At 38.2% G+C, this 20,907-nt stretch overlaps 1 pseudogene across 1 annotated transcript; it reads right to left on the minus strand.

The window, feature by feature from the left end:
• Positions 1-15,732: 15,732 nt before the first annotated feature.
• On the minus strand, positions 15,733-16,082 carry LOC309864270 (large ribosomal subunit protein eL42 pseudogene; annotated as a pseudogene). Its single transcript has one exon. The product of its transcript is annotated as a large ribosomal subunit protein eL42 pseudogene (transcript).
• Between the last annotated feature and the right edge of the window lie 4,825 nt (positions 16,083-20,907).

A 20,907-nucleotide genomic window follows, 5' to 3' on the forward strand; every position in this document is an offset into this window, starting at 1 on the left:
TCAATGCTATTTGTCAATAGATGGAGAGAGATGACTTCAAATCTCTTACTTCTAATGTGTTTCTCAGTATTTTTCCTTGAATCTCTTAAAATTCCTTCTGTATTTACACTGCTGTTCTTTGGTGCAGAAATATTTGTAGCAGTTGTATCTTCATTGCAGATTTTACATAGTGTCATTACAAGTAGATTTCTTTGTCTTGTTTTATGGTTTTTGCTCCGGATTCTACTCTGCCATTTAAAATCATAAGCCCTGCTTTCTTATTTGCTTTTGCTTGTTAAAATGTTATCTCTTTATTTTCACTTTCTGAATCATTTTTACTTTTCATCCACATAGAATTGGGTTTTGATTTGTGATTCAGTTTTTGTCTCTCAATTAGTGTAGGCCATTTAGATGTACTGGTGTGATCTGTATATTTTGTCTGAATTCTGTCATATTAGTTCATGCTATCTTTTCTACTTTGAAAAGTATTTTACTCTGTGGTCTGTTTTCATTCAGTTTGTCTCTGTGTGGTTTTTCTGATATGAAGAAGTTTGCATTTTCATTTTAGTTATCTTTTGATAATTTTATATACTATCTTTGGTTCCTCCCTGTATTTAGACTGTACTTGTTAGTTTCCTACTATATGAAATATTGAAATTCACAAGTTCCCTCTTCCTTCCTCTTCTTTTCTTGTACTTTATTAACTTATTTTAGTCAGTACTACTAGCTTTTTAAAGTGTTTCCCTTTGAACAGCTGAGTATGTTTAAATTTGTATTATTTGGCTCTGTTACCTTTGACAGCCTTTGATTTCCAGATACTAAAGATGAGAGAAGCAGAAAACTATCACCTTCTTTCACAGTCCTCTCATGATTTTAGTTAGTTGTATCATATTAAAATTTTCCTTTTTTTGATTTTTTAAGATTATATTTATTTATTTGACACAGAGAGAGAGATCACAAGTAGGCAGAGAGGCAGGCAGAGAGAGAGAGGGAGAAGCAGGCTCTCTGCTGTGTAGAGAGCCCAAAGAGGGGCTTGATTCCACGATCCTGAGATCATGACCTGAGCCAAAGGCAGAGGCTTAATCCATTGATCCACCCAGGCACCCCTCTTTCTTTGATTTATAGTGAAATACATTCAGTGTTCATCAGCCATCTCTTGCTTACTTTTCCCAGCTATATTTTGGTTGGATGAATCTTGTCATCCAGTAGTTTTCTTAAGGAAGAATCCTGGCAATACTCCCTGAATTTTTTTACATATCTTAAGTGGTTTGACTGAAGTGTTTATAAAACTTGAAGGATAGCTTGACTGGATATAAATTCCTCAGCTCACAATTCTTTCTTTGATAGTTTCACAGGTATTGATTTATTGGGTTTTGGCATTGGGGTCTATGGAGAAAGCTAGGTCAGCTTTATTTCTTTTCTCATTTCCTAGCTATTGTTTGATACTTTTGCCTGGCTGTTACCAAGATTTTGGGCTTATTTTTAAAATTCAATAAACTTTTCTAGGATATATCTCAATTTTTATCATTCTGGATTAATTATTCCTGGGTCAGTGTGTGCCCTTTTCCTCTAAAGAAAAAACTCATGAGATTAAACATGATATATTTGTTATAAAACATATTATTTAAAATGTAAGTAGCATTCTACCAATGCATAATAAAAGCTTGCATTTTCCATTAGCACTACTCATTCAAATCTATTTTGTACTTGTTTATGTCGATATGAATGATGGATGGACAAATGTTTATAAGTCTAGTCTACCCAACCAAAGTTTGATGGCTACCTATGGTAATGGTAGTTGATCAATTGTAGCAAATCATTCCAGGTTTTTCTGTGCTTTATTTTGTCTCATCTTCAAGACAAGCCTATGTGTAAATTCTATTATTATCCCTATTTTGTAGAGGAGAGACTGAGCCTTAGAAGAGACAGGTAGCTTGTCCATGTTAGTGAAAAGTAGAGCCAAGATGCAAACCTAAACCAATGGGCTCCTAACCACTAGATCACCTAATCGTCTAGCTATTTAGATACCTCTCTTGTTGCTGAGCTTTTATTCAATCTATCATTGTATCCTTCTTATGAAAACCATGTACTTGAAGTTTTTTTGAGCTTTAGATCCAATTAGTTCTCAACTAGAGGTAATTTTGTTTTCAGGGATATTGGCCTGAATGTCCTGAATGCAACATTTTTGGTTGTTGTAACTGCGGCAAGAGGTGGTGGGTATTAGAGGCTGAGTAGAGGCCAAGGATGCCATTACATATTCCACAATGCACAGAACAGCCTTCACATGAAGAATTATCTAGTCCAAAGTGTTGATAGAGCTGCCATTGAGATAGTCTAACTCAGATGCTAATTTTATTGGAGGAAAAGTCCTCTTTCATACTTGCATAATTCAGTGTAATTTAATATAGTGTTATGACTGACAAGATGCATAGAAATGTGACTATTAAATTAACAAAAATAATATTGAGGTATTTTTTTAAAGTTCCAATACTCTTTAGAATTTCATTCCTTCAGTGCCCCAAAGGACAAGCCACCAACTGTACCTTATTTAAGATTTGGCTTGGTTTTTTAAAAAAATTGCTTTTTTTTTTTCTTTCCTTGATGTAGTTTTATACCAATAAATATTTCAGGAATAGTTGCCTCATCATCGAGTTAAAGGAAGGCTGTTCATTAAAGAACTTCATCCCCATTACTGATGAAGAGCTCCAAATTAATTATTTCCTGATTGCATAGTACAGTATTTATGAAAATTAGGAAGAGTTGTTCATTTTTCTTTAGGGGTAGAGAAAGAGGTGGTTAGAATAATGAAATTGGACAGAACTGTCAGAGTTTCTATTTAAAAGACCATTTTATTAATTAGTCTTTCTCCCCTTACAGGGGATGAGGTCAACACTGATTGAGATTTGCTCAAGATCACTTTCCTTATAGGAAGCTTACCTTTCAATTTCACCCTACACTTTAGAGCAACTAAGAACACTAGTACACCATCATTATAATAAAGTCTGGCCACCCCAAAGACAAGGCCCACTGCCAAAATGATAATTTAAGAATTTCTCTTTCTCAGGGCGCCTGGGTGGCTCAGTGGGTTAAAGCCTCTGCCTTCGGCTCAGGTCATGATCCCAGGGTCCTGGGATCAAGCCTCGCATCAGGCTCTCTGCTCAGCAGGGAGCCTGCTTCCTCCTCTCTCTCTGCCTGTTTCTCTGACTACTTGTCTCTATCTGTCAAATAAATAAAATAAAATCTTAAAAAAAATTTTTTTCTCTTTCTCTCTCTCTCTTTCTGTCTCTCTCTCTCCAACTCTTTATACCCTCCCTGCCCCCCATAAGCCACATGTATCCAAAAGAACTTGTATTGATTGCCTCTGGATTGGGGTATGGAGGTGTAGCACAGTATTCTAAGCACAGTCTCCTTTAAAAAGTAATTTAGTGATACGTATGTCCAACAGGAAAGCTCCTAAAACATGGCCTTAGTATTCAAAACTATATGTTTGCAATTCCCCTATAGTACAATACCAGATACTTCCAGTCAAATACTTGGGAAGTTTTAAAAACATTTCAGGGGAATGATTCCTACTGTAGGCTTCCAGGAGCTCACAGAATTTTTTTTTTTTTTTAACCTAGTGATAAATCTTTCTTATCTTAATGAGCTCTCTTAGTAAATGAAGGAAACTGATTTAGGAAGGATTAATTGTGCGTTTTGGAACAAAAATAAGAAGCATAACTAAGGTGTTTATCAGTATGAATTCCTCTGAGAGCTGGTAAGTGCTCTTCCTAGCAAGTTTTCCAGTTAAAGGTTCCCATTAGCAGCTGTTCAGTCGTTAATTGTCTTTCTTCAACAAGTAGTCACAGAAAGGTTTCATGGCATCCGAGTTCTTTCTGTGTGTCTCCTCCATCCAAATTCAAAGGCATCATTAGAACATCTGGAAAAAGTATGACAGATAGCACAATCCTTCTGGTACTTGTACTTCCATGTGTCTCTCGATGTCTTCTTAATTAGGATGCAAAGTAAAAGTGACAGAGCTGTTGCTGGTGAACAGACAGCAGCTGGCCCCTCCACGAGAGGGGGCAGATTTAGCAATCAGGGGTGTAGCATAATCATTCATGTGCCCTGACAGACAGGAACACTTTGGAAAAAGAATATTGCAAGATTCTTTGCTCGTCTGATGTCATTTCCTTGCTACATTTTGTAGTTTTGTGTGATGAGGATAAATGGGGGTTCTCGGGTACCCCCAAATCTCTCACTTCTGAAGCACTCAGATCTGAGTTCGGGGGAGTTGAGTTTCCTCAGAACACAGTGGGGAGAATTGAGATATTTCTTTGGGAAGGATAACCTGCATGTAGTCTAGTAAAAATGTCTTCAAGTCAGTGTAGCAGCTCTTGGTGAGGGAGTTGATTGCATGTATTAACTATTAGAATTGCTAGCACGTGAAGGGTAGGGAAGAAGACAAGGCGTTAGAAATATGGTGCCAGAGTACTGTCTGTAAACTTTAGAATACAATCATACGCGTCTGTAAATTGGAAACTGATATCTCCCCTCTTATTTGTAAGATGGCTATAATAGACAAAGAAAATGTGATTTTTGTGCTATATTCACAGAACTCTAATATAGCAGATCGAAATGGAAAAAATCAGTTTTGTCAGCTGGTGAAAACTCATCAAACTGTATACTTTTCTGTATAAATAAAGTCAATAAAACCTTTGAAGGAGTCACTGCATTTGTTACATTCTCACAAAACCAACTGAGCAGAGTAATTTTTGCGCCCTCGTAATTGATCAAATTTTTGAAATTTCCTTATTTACCATTGAGGTGGGTTGTTTTCATACTGCATAGAGCATGGTGTTGATGTCCCACTATTTTTTCTTTAAAGATTTTATTTATTTATTTGAGAGAGAGAGCGAGAGAGAGCATGAGAGGGGAGAAAGAAGGAGAAGCAGGCTCCCTACAGAGCCCAGAGCCTGATGCGAGACTCCATCCGGGGACTCTGGGATCATGACCCTGAAGGCAGTGGTTTAACCAACTGAGCTACCCAGGCACCCCGATGTCCCACTATTTTGCCACTTGTTAGCTCTTTGTGGGTTTGGGCAAGATCTGTGATTCTTCTGAAGTTGACTTTCTCCATTTATAAAGTGTGGCCAATAGTATTTACCTTGTAGGACTGTTACGAGGATTAGCGATTCCTGGCATCCAACATTGTATCTGGCACATGGTAAACCCACCATAATTGGAAGCCAGTAACGCGATTATGATGATGATGGATGACAATGATAATGTAGCTTGTAGTCCTTCAGGAAATGGAAGCAAAACAAGTTTAATGTAGCATAAAAATATATTCAGGTAGTTGTTCAGAAAATATATATTGCATACTTACCTGCTTTAAATCATGGTAGTAGTAATTTGGGAGAAATATTAAAAAGAATTGAAACTAGCCCATGCTGGCTGGGTAGGGTCTCAGGTTAATTTTACTGTCCCAGACCTGGTGTGGGGTGTTTCTGAATTGAAGTCCAGGCATTGGCAGTCTGCTTATCAAGGGAATGGCCAGGACCATTCTCTCTGGGCCTCTATTTTTTAAAGTACCTAAACACTGAGTGGTACTGTCTTGAGCCCATAGTTGAGCCTTCGTGAAAGCCTCTCCCAGGCTTGGGTTCTCAGGCCAGAGAGAGAGGCCTAGAATCATGGTTCCACTGACCCTCGGACTTCAGATGCTCCCTGCTGTCTGGGCTCCTGCTGCTGATCCCCCAACTGATGGAATTGTGTTCAATATCAGGCCTGAAAAAGGGTATATATCCTTTAGGCTCCTTAATACAATGTCCATTAGGCTGTGCACTATTTCCCTTTGGGGCCAGCTCTAGGCTGGCCAATTACTGTAGCCTCCATTTTGGCCCCAAATAAAATACTCCATCTTTCTTATTTGTCTTTGAGCCCCTTGGAAAAATTTTACTCACCTTTGAAGGCCCAGAACAAACATTATCTCTTGATGAGTTTCCATCTGGCCTTTCTAGGTGTAATGTAAATCCTTACACTAGGATTTTCATTCCTTTTTTATGCCTCAAATCCTCATTTCATACTTCTCTAATAACCTTCATCACATACCATGATTTATGGTTGCCTATGTGATGACGATGAGATTCTGGAAGGCAGGAAATATCTAACACATTCTGTGTCTACCAAGATTAGAGCCCATTAATTGATTAGTAAATACTTGTTAAATGGCACTGATTTTATGATATATCCTTTGACCTCAACACTTACATATAATTATTATAGTCAATCCTAGGAAAATAAGAATAGAAGTTGCTTACATTTACTTCTGGAATGTATGGGGCCAAAGGGAGGATACAAGGAGGTGGGGGGCTTATAAGCGATGGTGGATATGTATAATGTTCTGGGAATTTATTAATGAAGCTATAAAGCATCTCAGTTCTCTCTGCTTTACTCCCTATTGGAACTTCTGCTTCACTCAAAAGCTGTTGCCTAGATCTCATCTTCCCTTTGCATCCATGGGGGAGGTAATTAAGTGTTCCAAAACAAAATTACGTTTCAGAGTTCTCGCCTTGTGTTGTGTCAGGTTTAGGACAAGGGGGAAATGCTTTCTTTACTGATTTTCTTCATTGTGGGAGGACATTACACATTTCTTGGCTTCTTTCTCTACCAGACCTGTGTCTCTCTTGGGCTCAACCAGTGCTAATACCCTGATTTCCCTTCCTCTCTTCCATTGAAGTTACTCCAGTGGTATCTTCACGATATTCCTATTTTCATAATTCCACCTCCAGTGTTTTGTGACAAGGAGACTGACCCACCACACACGTGAAAGGAATGGCCTGTGGAAAGAGACTGAATTGGGAGTCAACAGACTGGACATCTAGTCGTGGTTCTTCAGTGGGTGGGTGGCCTTAGGCAAGTCCCTTAACCTTGCAGAGCATCAATCTCCCATCTGTGATAGGAACCACTTAATCTATTTCATGGTATCTAGGGATGAACCAGGTGACATTACTGGTATGGTGTCTAGAGCATAGTAGCCATTCAGTAAGTCACAGTAGTTGTAATGATTCTTTTTGCTATTATTATTACTATTGTACCCTTGGATCTTTCTCTACCATTGTGCACATAGCTTCAACCCAGGTATTTTCTTTCCTAAATTTTATCTGACATCTCACTCTCTCTCCATCACCATATCTCTAGTTGCCCACAAAAGATAGGTGTTCTGCTTCTCTTAAAATCTCACATTGAAAGGATTCATGATCTACTCCCCTCAGTCACTTCAACTTCCTTTCCTTATTGCCACCAAGAGCCCCCACATTTTTCTAGCTGCCCCCCGCCCCTAGAAGATGCGGAGCCATCTCTCCTTCATTGTTCTCCCTATGTGCAGCTCTGAACAATTCTTTCTCAGATTTGTCCCTTTCTACTACCCTCAAGTCCTAGCAATTGTTATTTTAGGTTTTAAATCGTTTCAGCAGCATGTAGTACTAGGCTTTGTGTCTTCAGTCTTCTCTTCTGATTCATCCCGTACAGTGCAGCTCAGATCTTTCTCCTTGAAGACTGACTTCATCATGTCACTGGGTAATTCAAAAATCTTCAAAAGCTCCCTGCTCTATCATGCAAAGATCTCCACTTTTTGGCCTCATTTTTATGTTCAAGTTGTGACAAAATTCATTTACTCCCAATTTACCAAAGACAAGTTAGTATTTTCACAGGCAAGGAGTACTTAACTTTAAAAGAAAAACAAAAACAAATATATGTATGTATGTACATATATACATACATATACATATATTTATCTAATTTTAGGAAAATCATTATGTAACCCATTGACAGACCCTGTAGGATCTCAGCTTGAATTTCTTGCCTTCCCTTCAGCGCTAAGGTTGGCATGACCTCTAGGCTGGTAGAACTCTCTCTCAGAACTTGCTTTTTTTCCTCCCTTGGTGTAGTCCCAGGGTCAACATCTCCTTAGATCCAAAGCTGGTCTGCACTTCAGCTCTGGCCAGTGGCTTCTTCTCCTGGACCCAGTCAGCCTGTGTTGACCTCCTCTATGAAGAATATTCTGACGAGGACAGCCCATAGCTCACTAGCATGAGATAGAGGCAGTCAGGGAGCACCAGGTTACCAGAACAAGTCCACGGCTCTTTCCTGTTCCACAGGGTCTGTGCGTTGTAGTGCCCCCCTCCTCCTTTCCTACTTCCGGTCCCAGTGATGGCTCTAGTTTGATGACTTGCTAAACAGAGGTGATAGACCCTGATCCTGATAAATATCAAAGCCTTCTGGGCCCTGTTCAGATGCCCAGTGGCTGTCCCTGAGAAATGGATCTTGCAGAATTCTAGTTCTTTCTGGCTATGCCAATAACCCAGAGGAGCTCCTCTCCTTTCTGTTTCAAAAAGCAATGACCGTGCTATTCCACTTTTACTTGACCCTACTGTCTGTTGGCAATTGCCTTCTTAGCAACAGGTTAAGGGGGACCTTTACCTTGCCCAGTCTGTTTCCTCTATATCTGCTTTCTCAGCTTGAGCTGGAGCCCTTATTTCTGGAACCTGCTGAGCCTTGTCCTGTTCTGCCTCCTGCAGCTGGTGCAGGGTCTCGGCGGCAGGTCTTCAGCAACAATTACAGAGAGAGACAAATACGGTTCTCCAAAAAGAAAACAGTTTGCAAAGTCCAGCCCTGCCAAAATCACCCCAGGGGGGTGGATTCCCACAGCGATGCTGAGTGTCTCCATTCAGAATGACTCAGGTGCCCAGAAATTGGTCAGTACTCCTAAACTGAGCACTCTTCTTTAAAAAATAAAATAAAATAATAATTGCTCTGGCAGTCCCTCACTCACCACTTGAGTTGACAAGTTTGAATTGTGCTGAAGTCTTTCACAGTTTCCTTCACTTGAAATTTGTTAACTGACCATTTAATTCAGTGTTACTGTCTTCTGCTTCTTTTAATGGGTTTGCCACTTCTGACTCTCCATTCAGGACCTCCAGTTTCTCAGCTCCTGGAATTCAGGTAAGGTTCTGGCTGAGCGATGCTCTTAGTCATAATCTGTGCCTCCCTCCCCCTTTCTCCCACCTTGCCCCTTCCTTCTGACACCTCTTGTACCTCTTTTCCTCAGTTTTCTTGATTCTGATAGGAGCCCAGCAAACCTGTGTCTGAAATTATTCAGCATATGTGAAGTGGGCACTCAAGGTGGGGTCCCTTTATTTTGTCTCTGAAAACTTTTCTTTCTTTCCCTTTTTGGTGCATGTATGAAAAAGAAGCAGTGATACATAATCATGAACCCAAACATATCTGATCTTATTTAACTAGGACCATTCACAACTTTTAGTTTTTTTTACAGTTACTTCTTTCTAAGGGGATTTTTTTTTTTTTTTTTTTTTTGCAAAGGGAAGACCTATTAATTAACTCTCTGAAAGAACTCTATAGGTTTTAAGTGTACAATCTGGCATGATTTTACAAATTAACAGACTTTAGTTTTTAGAGCAATTTGTGGTTTAAAGAAAAATCGAGCATAAAGTATAGAAAGTACACTCCTCACTCCTAAAACACATAATTTCTCCTATTTATCATCTTGCATTAGTGTGGTACATTTTTTACAATTGATGATTCAATCTTAATATTGATACATTATTATTAACTCCACAAATTTGCAGTAGGGTCACTCTTTGTACATTCCATGGGTTTCGACAAATATGTAATGACATGTCTCTACCATTACAGTGTCATATAGAATAGTTTCACTGCCTTAAAAATCCCTTGTGCTCTACCTAGACCTCCCTCCCGCCCTCCTCCTGAACCTTTGGAAACAATTGGACTTTTTCCATAGTTTTGCATTTTCCAGAAGGTCAAATAGTTGGAATCATATAGTATGTTGCCTTTCAGATTGGTTTCTTTCAGTTAGTAACATGCATTTCTGCTTCCTTGATCTTTCTGTGGCTCTATCATTCATTTTTTTATTAATGAAAACTATGCATTGTATGAATGTACCACAGTTTATCCATTCACCTGGTGAACATCCTGGTTGCTTGTAGGTTTTGGCAACTATGAACAAAGTTGCTTTAAACCTTTGCATGCAGGTTTTTGTGTCAATCTAAGTTTTCAACTCATTTGGGGTAAATACCGAGGAGCTACAGTCAGGTGTTTTTTTTTTTTTTTTAATGAAAGGTTTTATGTTTTTGAGAGACAGTGAGAGCTAGGGAGAGAGAACATGAGGACACACAAAGGGAGAAAGAGAGAGAAGCAGACTCCCTGCTGAGCCGGAACCCAACTTGGGACTTGATCCTAAGACCCTGGGATCATGACCTGAGCTGAAGGCAGATGCTTAACCGACTGAGCCACCCAGGTGCCCCTACAGTTTTTAAAACCTGCCATCCCTGGATTCCAGTGGAGAACTAGAGGCATGGGCATATAGTCCTCAAACCGAGCAGTGCTAGTACAGTGACTACTGCTGGCTCCTTCGTATGGAATCAATGAGTTTATTCATATAAGATGGTCAGAAACGTGCCTGGCAAATTGTAAGTAAAGGTTGCTGTCATCCTCATCGTCATTGTTATCATCATCAGTCGTCATCAGAGTTACTAGGTTCCAAGCTCTGTGCTCAGAGTTTCATGTACTTTGTCTCTTCTCAAAGAACTTGGCAGGTTAGGACTCCTTGTTCTTGCTTTTCATGTGGATATCTGAAACTTAAGGAGATTAAGTAACATGTCCAATGTCACACAACTCAGAGAGTGGCAGACAGAGACATAAACCCAGTCCTTGGTGATGCTGAGGCTTTAAAAGCTTTCATGGCAAGGGGAGAGCAGTTTACTGAAAAAATTTAGAAAAAAAAAAAAGATAATACTAATAATTAAACACAGATTTTTTAAAAGGCATTTTGGAAAAAACAAAACAAAACAAAAAAAAGAGAAGATTGATTTTATCAACCCTTGTAAAAAATAAAAACAAAAAACAAAAAACCCAAAGCCATTGTGCTATAATTATATGCCCTAATCACAGGTCTATTGTAACGATTCATTATGCATATTTGTACAAATTACAAAACGAGTTGTAATTATTCCCATGTTGTCAATAAATGACAAGTGACTACATGATTCCTGAAACACATAATGAAATGATTTGTCATGTACATTATTTTTATTAAAGCAAAGGAATTCCATGTCACCGGAATTAACTTGTACCCAACCCCAAGATCAGCATTCCTGTCATAGCCGTGCCTTTCTAAACTGCCCCACCTGTCTCTACCACTTCTTGAGATTAATACATTTCTTTACCATTTTCTCTGATAGTCTTGGGAATGCCACCTTTAGTATAATGCCGTGGTTAAAAGCTTAGGCTCAAAAGACAGATGGGTGGACGTTCAAATCCTGTATCTGCCCTTTATGATCTGTGCTTCGATGGGGGGGGGGGGGCACGTTGCTGCTAGACCTTGATTCCTCATGTATGCCGTGGTGATACAATGGATCCTGGCTAAGATTGTTATAAAAATGTGTGTGTGGAATGTGTAAATAAATACACACACATACTTAGCTCATGGTCTTCCTGTGATTAGGGCCCAATTCTCATAAGTGCTCTTCATATGGTGAGTCGGAGATTCAGCACCTTGGGAAAAGGGGGGTGAGCATGTACGGAAACAAGAGGGTAGACTGTCCACTAATTACTATTTTTAAAAGTTCATTAAACATGTACCAATCAAAAATTTTTTTCTGAACATTTTACACAGAACCCAGGAGACACAAAACAATAACATAGGTCTCCTGTCTCCACAGAGCTCACATGCATGTCCAAAGGGGAGGATAGGCATGTGAATGTGTAAACTAATAAATGATAAACGTGTCATAAAAAAGGTACAAACAGGGGCGCCTGGGTGGCTCAGTGGTTTGGGCTGCTGCCTTCGGCTCGGGTCATGATCTCAGGGTCCTGGGATCGAGCCCCGCATCGGGCTCCCTGCTCTGCAGGAAGTCTGCTTCCCTCTCTCTCTCTCTGCCTGCCTCTCTGCCTACTTGTGATCTCTGTCTGTCAAATAAATAAATAAAATCTTTAAAAAAAAATGGTACAAACACTGGGGTGCTGGCTATTTTTGGTCTCTGGCGACCAAAAATCTGGCGATAGGGAGGCACAAAAGAGCAATTAGACCTGCTTATGGTCACCTGAGAGAGACCTGCAACTGAATTCAAATCAATGCAAAATGGAGCCTTCCAGAAGTAGAGCCAATATTCCACCCACACAGGTCGGAGCACCTCCAAGCCCCAGTGGGAATGAGGTGGCTACAGCTTTAACACTGGTACACACAAGCGGAGTTTCAGTCAAGTTCTGGGCACAGCATCGCTCTAATTTTGGTCGTTGATATCACACACAAGAAAAGAGCACAGTATCAAATATTGAAACCATGTTTAATGCCTCAGGGTCACATTTCAAACCAAGGGCTATTAACCAAAAGAGCCACACGAATCCTGGCTACCTCAAAAAAATAGCCTAGTAATTTGATACAGAAATGAGAAGATGAGAACCACAGGCTAGCTGTGAAAGATTTCTATCGCTCTCAAGGGATGGTGAGATCCTAATATAGACACTGAGACTCCCCCTATGAACTTCCTGTGAGCTGCTTTTCTGTCTTACTCATCTTTGTGTCCCTCAGGTCCTAGCAAGAATCCTGTCACCCCGACTCTCGTCTAAAAGTTTGTTGAGTATAAGTAGATTGAGTTATTAGATTTTAAAGACTTGCAAAATACTGAGCTGTATTGGAGCTAAAAAAAATTACCTTAATTAAAGTGTTTAAGAGGCCTATGATACAGAAGAAAGAATGAATGCTTGGGTAATTCAATATTTTTTAAAGGACTGTAAATTAACACTCTAGAAAGTATCTTTGGCTAAGGGCTGGCTAATATACTTATTAGTAATAAATATAATTAATGAATTATAATAAATAATAGCATTGTTCCTTTTTATAGGAATATAAGGCAAACAACTATTCCTGGGGAAAATGTTTTAATTTTTTTCTTCCAGAAGTGATGAATATCATTTTGCTCAATTGTCCATTCTCTTGACTAGTTTTATTATAAATTTGTGTTATTTTAATTTTTAAATTATAAAAATTACAAAATCAATACTTGTGGGAAACACATGTGGAAAATAAAAATGGAAATCTTTCATTTCCTCTACCTACTGCTCCTGGTTCTGACATTTTGGTGTACAACTTTTCAATCCTCTTTCTAATGTATGCATAAACCTACATCCATAGTGCATACTTTTATATTCATATAATATTTTAACATAAAACTGATCATGTTGCATATTTGTTTTCTGCAACCTAAAGGCCTTTTCTTAGGACTCAGTCTTTGTACAGAAGTTGTAATGTAATTATATGCTTATTTCTATGTTTATTTATTTATTATCTTCCACACCAGATTATGAGCTCCTTAAGAACTGTTATTCTCCAGTGTGTGCCTAGTGCTTAGCACAATTCAAGCTCCTAAAAATCCCCCCCCCTTTTTAAAAAGATTTTATTTATTTATTTGACAGACAGAGATTACAAGTAGGCAGAGAGGCAGTCAGAGCGAGGAGGAAGCAGGCTTCCTACTGAGCAGAGAGCATGATGCGGGGCTCGATCCCATGACCCTGGGATCATGACCTGAGCTGAAGGCAGAGGCTTTAACCCACTGAGCCACCCAGGTGCCCCAATCCCTTGTTTAATATCAACTAAATAAGTGAATACAAACCATTTTTTAAAAAAGATTTTATTTATTTATTTGACAGAGAGAGATCACAAGTAGGCAGAGAGGCAGGCAGAGAGAGAGAGAGAGGAGGAAGCCGACTCCCTGCTGAGCAGAGAGCCCGATTCGGGACTCGATCCCAGGACCCTGAGATCATGACCTGAGCCGAAGGCAGCGGCTTAACCCACTGAGCCACCCAGGCGCCCAATACAAACCATTTTTATGAGCAACTATAGACATTCTGCTGTGAGGGCCTTGAGCTTCCTTTCTGTCCTTCCAATGTCTACCAGGATTCCTGCATGGATACATCACCATCGATTGGATGGTAATACCAATTCCCTATTGATGAAAAACTAACCTCATTTTATTTTTCTCATTTTAAGCTAGTCTTATATGAAAATAAAAGTTTTATCTAGGCATATATCAGGCTGCTACAGCAAAATACCACAGACTGGGTAACTTACAAACATCAGAAATTTACTTCTCTCAGTTCTGGAGGCAGGAAGTCTGAGGACAGGGAGCCAACATGATCAAGTAAGAGCCCTTTTCAGGTTGCTCCTTGTTGTGTCCTCACTTGGTGGAAGAGGTTCGGGAGCCCTGGAGGATCTCCAGAACACTGATCCCACCATTGAGGGTTCTACCCTAATGACCTATCACCTCCCAAAGGCACCCCACCTTTTACCATCACCTGTAGGGGTTAGGATTTCGACATGAATTTTGAGGGGGCACAAACATTCAGACCATAGCAGCATAGTAAAAATATTCAAACAAAAAGGAAAAAATATATATGTAATGAAAAACAAGAGTTGTCATCTCTCCCTAACCCTAAACCCATTTCTCAAGGGGAATACTAGTACTTTCAACTGCTTTTATTTAATATCCTCTGGGACTTTCCTTTGTCATTTAAATATTTATGATTCATAATTCATAATTTAGATGGCACCTTTTAATCCTTCAAGGTAAAAGATGAGGAACTTTGTACATATTGTTTCTTAACCATAATCCCTCCAACAGCCAGTCCTCGTTATTATAGTGGTGAGTATCACCCCCATCATAATCCCTTCAATTTTCTGCTTTTAAAAAAGGTTTATTCTTATTTTTCATGGCCAAAATCTATAACATTTATGATATAATCTCTATAATTCAGCATTCCCTGATTTGTCTGTTTCTAAAAATTTAAACCCAAATAAAGATAACACAGTCATTAAATATTCTTTATTGCCAAGTAAAGTTTTCTTTTTGCTCCCCAAAAATAAAGAAATAAAATACCATGTCTCTGAATACTACCTACTGGGAAAAAAATATATCCCATTTGCCAAAGAATATGGATTTGTGTCTTTAGTTTTCTTGTCTTCTTGTAGGTAATACTCAGTTTCCATGGTTCCTTTTATCTCATTTCATATTCTTTCTTGCATTCCCTTTCTGTTTTGCTTAAGTTTTCTCTAGAGAAATAGTTTTCCTATGAGATTCATGAATGTAAACTTTTCAAATCCATACAGAGCTGAAAATGTTTTATTTTATTCTAATAATATTTGATAATTCAGATAGGTATGAAATTTCAACTTGAAAATTATTTTTCCTTGAGTCTTGAAAGGTGTGTGACTTAGCATTCTAGAATTCAGTGTTGTTGATGAGAAGCCTGTTGCCAGTTTCGTTCTCATTGCCTATAGGTAATTGGGAGTCCTGTTTTAGCAAAGTAGTTCATGATTCCAAGTTGTTGCTATTTGTTGATTGAATCAAATAGCTCTAAAAAGCTTATTAAATAACGTCTTCCTGTCACTTCTTTTTTTCAAAGTTTTGGCCATTATCTATTGATCTTTCATTGGTGGAAATTCAAGATTTATCGTTCTTTAATCCAGTCCTCCAAGCAGTCTTCCACCCATCTTTCTGATGAACTCAGAATTTTGATTAGGTCAATATTAACATTTTTTATGATTATTATCATGTACATTTTATTCAAAGCTATCTTGCACATCTTTTTGCTTTCCCTAGAGTCATTCACTTCTTTTTTGTTAGCTTTTTTTTTTAACATAACCTCAAGGTTTTATTGTCTTCATAATATAACAAAATATGAAGCTTAGAACTAGATCAGCTGGCCCTTTCTCTTCTTATCTCCTCCCCGTTCAAAATTCTCGCATCTCTTAATAGCCAGCATTCTCTTAGATCTGCAGTTGGGCTTGACACATTTGAACTTCAGCACAATCTTCTTTGTAGTTTTAGTCTTTTTCCGGAAAATAGGCTTAGTCTGCCTACCATAGCCACTCTACTTCCTGTCATAACACTGCTTTCCCTGGACATAAAGAGAATCTTTGCTTTTCTTGTGCTGCATCACTTTGTGGGGTTGGTGCTTGCCACACTTCCTGCAGAAAGTCTGGCGGGTTTTAGGAAAGTTCACCATGTTTGTGAGAGCGCTATCAGCGCAGAAAGCTTTTTTTTTTTTTTAAATTTTTTATTTTTTTATAAACATATATTTTTATCCCCAGGGGTACAGGTCTGTGAATCACCAGGTTTACACACTTCACAGCACTCACCAAAGCACATACCCTCCCCAATGTCCATAATCCCACCCCCTCTCCCAAACCCCCTCCCCCCACCAACCCTCAGAGAAAGCTTTTTTTAATGTTAGTTTATAAATATATATTTATCGTTGATTTATACCCACACTTTCTGTTAATTCTTTTTTTTTTTAATTTTTTTTTTTTTAAAGATTTTATTTATTTGAGAGAGAGAGACAGTGAGAGAGAACATGAGCGAGGAGAAGGTCAGAGGGAGAAGCAGACTCCCCATGGAGCTGGGAGCCTGATGTGGGACTCGATCCCGGGACTCCAGGATCATGACCTGAGCCGAATGCAGTCGTCCAACCAACTGAGCCACCCAGGCGCCCCTCTGTTAATTCTTAAATATTCTTTTGATATATATATTTAAGCACATGTGGTATGCTATCAATTTTGTCTTTTTGGAGAATTCTCTCTGGAAATGTCTGAACTTCTCCAATTTGGACCTGTTTCTTTCCAGGCTTGTTGCATAGTCATTTTGGGAATTTCCTCACTGCATTGAGGTTGAATGCCCTGTTCCAGAATCTCATATTTTATTTCTTATTTGACTTGCTCAGTTTGGAGGAATGCCTCTTCCTACAGTTTTCTGAGAAATAGTGCATGAGATATAAGTTTTGACATCTTACATTTCTGAAAACATCTTTATTCTACCCTCATATTTGATTGATGATTAACTGGATTTAATATAAATTTTGTGTTGAATTCCATTTCCCTCAGAATTTTTGAAGACCTTGTTCCATTTTCTTCAAGTTTCCAGTTTTGACATTGAGAAGTCTGATACAATTTTTAAAAAGATTTTATTTATTTATTTATTTTTATTTTTATTTATTTATATTTTTTAAAGATTTTATTTATTTGACAGAGAGAGGGAGAGATCACAAGTAGACAGAGAGGCAGGCAGAGAGAGAGGAGAAAGCAGGCTCTCCGTGGAGCAGAGAGCCCGATGTGGAGCTCTATCCCAGGACCCTGGGATCATGCCCTAGCTGCAGGCAGAGGCTTTAACCCACTGAGCCACCCAGGCGCCCCAGTCTGATACAATTTTGATTCTTCTTTTTTCTTTCTTCTTCTTTTTTAATGTGCCCGCTAAAAATAGGTGTATTTTTAGCCTCTGAAAGTTTTTAGGATTTTCTCTTTGTTCACAGTCTTCTAATATTTATCCATCACATATCTAATTTTAAGAGATGTTTTTGCCCTGCATGCTTCTTATTAAAGGCATCCTAATCTTATTTAATGGTTATAACATTTTTCTTTATTTCTCTGAGAATATTAAAGATAGTATTTTTCAAAGTTTTCTTTAAAACAGACTGTTTCCTCTAACTTTCTTTATTCTGGATATAGCTTTGGTCTTTCTGATTACGCTTTCTCCATATATCTATATCTATAGATCCTTGGTTCTATGTTCATATAAGAATGGGGCACTAAAAAGCTGATGGGAAGCTTTGTGAACATAGTTGGGGCTATTGACCATTGGTTTTCTAGCAGGGATATTGACCAGGCAGTTTAATTGGGGAATCCCTGATGTCAGTATCCTTTGGTCTGTTATTTTGGGTCATCCTGTTTCTCAGAGAAGAATCTCCTGGTGCTCTGTCTGAAGGGAAAAAGCACCACTGAAAATGTTTTGGGATGCAGGTGGGAATAGGGCACTGGGTATCAAGATTCTGTATATACCTACCTAGACTTTCATTTACTTCTCTGTTTTTGGCATGGTAACTCTTCCCTCAGCTGTATCTCATTTCCCCCAGTCAGGAGATTCTCTTTAGTTCAGGTACCCCAAGTCAGTGACCATTTATCTTTCTGTTTCTAGCTCCCCTCAATTTTGTTGTTATAATCTTTCTTCGTGTTCTTTTTATCCTCATTAATATTTTTAATTTTAAAGATTTTTAAACTCATTCATATTTTTTGTGGTTAGTGATATACTTGGATTTATTCTACATGCTGTCTTTTTTGTTTTCTAGTTTCCATTCAATTAAAAACTCTTTCTTGGAGAGATCATTTTTCTATTCCATTTCTACGTCTATCCTAAGGTTTGGAAATTTTACAATCTTTACATTTTATTTCTAATTTCTGGTGGTTGATCTTAAACTTTAATAGCAATGAAAATTTTTCTAGTGGTTTTTTTTAAGTCAATATCTATATAATTTCTCCAAAAAAGATAATAACCTTAGAATGCTTATATGTCCTACTTCTCTGTCCCCAGGCTATTTCCCATGTTGAGATTATCTGATATTTTAGTTCCAGATTATCAGAAATACTTATATACTTGATATATTATTTTATTTATATCATTATGTTTAATCTGTTATATAGTATACTATTATATACCTCATATATAATAGATGTTTTATATTTATATGTTATAATTTTATATATTACAACACATTTAATGATATAGTATATATATTATAATAATATTCATATTTTTACTTATCATTGCTTTTTTGGATCCATTTCTTAGATTCATTTTTTTTGTTTGCGGGGTTTTTTTTGGTGTGTCTTTTTTTTTTTTTTTTAATGAAGTAAAACCAAATCATTCATTGAGAGAAAGTTTATTGGTTCAAGAAAATTTCTGATTCCTTGTGTGTTCTAAGATGTATTTATTTTGATTTGCTCTTGAAAGATAATTTGCTGGACCTATAATCCTAGGTTAATTTTCCTGCATGATTTTTTTTTTTTTTTTTAAAGACAGAGAATGAGTGAGAGTGGTGGGGAGGAGGAGAGGGAGAGAGAATCTCAAGCAGGGGCTTGATCTCACAACCCTGAGATCATGACCTGAGCTGAAATTAAGAGTTGTTTAACCAACTGAGTGACCAAAACCAGGCGACAACCCCCCCCCATATGAATTTTAAGAGATGGCCCCAAGAAGACATTTTTGCATGTACTGTGGATGATGAGAAGGCCTGTGTCAGTCTGATACTTGTTTCCTTATTTAGACTCAGGATATTTTTCCTCTGTGAAGCAATTGAGATTTTTGTTTCTATCTTTGGAGTGCTGAGTATATACTATAATGTGTCTTTTTTATTCATACTGTTTGGCACTTAGTGGGTCCTCCCATCTTGGAGATACCAGTCTTCAGTTGTTGAAAGTTATCTTCCATTATTGCCTTCAATATTTCTTCACTTCAATATTATATAATCTCTTTTCTGGGATAATAATTAGATAAATATTGACAACATCTGGGTCTAACCTCTGAGCCTCTTAACCTTTTTTGTTGTACATTCAATCTCTTGAGTTGTGTTGTGCAAGAATGACTCCTTCTGATCATCGAGCTCATTAATCTGCTTTTAATTGTCCGTTTTGTCATTTAGCCTAGCTATTGAGTTTATTTTTTGATTTAAACGATCACATTTCTAGTTGTCAAGACTTACACTTGACTTACTGTATAGATGTCATATTCACTGTTATGACATTCAAGATGTTGTTTTTTTCCTATTCTCAAGGTTTCTTCTGTTTGCAGCTGCTTCTGCTTATTGCGTTTACATGCAGTACTGGTGCCTCATGGTTTTGCATTCTTCCGATTGGAGCCTCCCGATTAACCTTTCCACGAAGCCTGCCTTTGGGAGATGGTCAGTGACCGGAGGACAGGTAGACATGCTTATATGCAGAGGATAGTGGATACAAGTTTCTCCTCTTTTTACCCAGGGCTTGGTTCTGTGTCCTCAGCACAGCCTGAGGGCAGGGCGGGGTGCTTGTCTCCTCAGCTGCCCCAAGGCCTATTTCTCTCCCCCGTAACTGCCAAGTCTGGTCTTCAAAACCCCTATGCCTCCTTCCTCTTTTCTCTTTAGTCCTTTTTTTTTTGCAAGTGTTTTGGTTTGTGGTTTCTTTCTTTGATCCCTTTGACTTCTGTCTTTCATGAGTCCTCAAAGTTTCTGGTTCTATGAAGGTGTTCCTTGCTTTTCATTGAATACTAAAAATTTTTTGTGGCTATTATTTCTGGGGATGGTCTGGGAAGGTAGGGCTAACAATGGTGCTCAGTGTGCCATCCTGATTTTGAAGTTCCTCAGTTTCATAAAGGAGCAGTTTACAGCTGGCCTTCTATGGCGGTATACTATCTATGGCTATAGAAACATCTTTTCTGGAGCCAAACTGTTCCTGAATTTGGATTCTATCACTTAATAGCCAAGTGACTGTAAGTAAGTTGCTTAACTTCTCTGTGCCTCAGTTTCTTTATTTAGCAAGGATAATAATAATACCTGCTTCAGAGAGTTTGTAAAGGTTCAGTGAATATCTGGCTTTTTAAAATCCTCAACAAATGTCAGTCCTTATAACTCCAGAAATTGGAAGGGTCTATTTGGCTCAACAGGCATTCAGTTCTTTGTTAATTACCTTGATAAGTACCCCAGGTTCCATTCCTGCTTTTTGTATTAGTTGACCTAAGTCTTGAAGTTTCATTGAGCACTATAGTTTTGAAGTGCTATTTTCCCTACCCTATTCCCTTTGTTCTTTTGATCACATTTGCTTTCCCTCTTCCTGGTTCCTTTGAATTTTCTGTTCTTCTGTTTGATTCCTTTCTTGCCCACATTGTGATAGGTTCATTAAAAAAATGAATCTATTTTCCCCATTTCAATAGGACACAAGACGAGGAAGGATACACAATGCCTATGTTCAGTTTTCCATCTTGAATCTGTGTCCAGGCTTAGGAAATACTGAGCTTCCCAGCTAGCACTGGAGTGTGATCTCTGGAGCCATCGGCA

Source organism: Mustela nivalis (genome assembly GCF_964662115.1).
Source record: "Mustela nivalis genome assembly, chromosome: 5".
Classification (NCBI taxonomy): Eukaryota; Metazoa; Chordata; class Mammalia; order Carnivora; family Mustelidae; genus Mustela; species Mustela nivalis.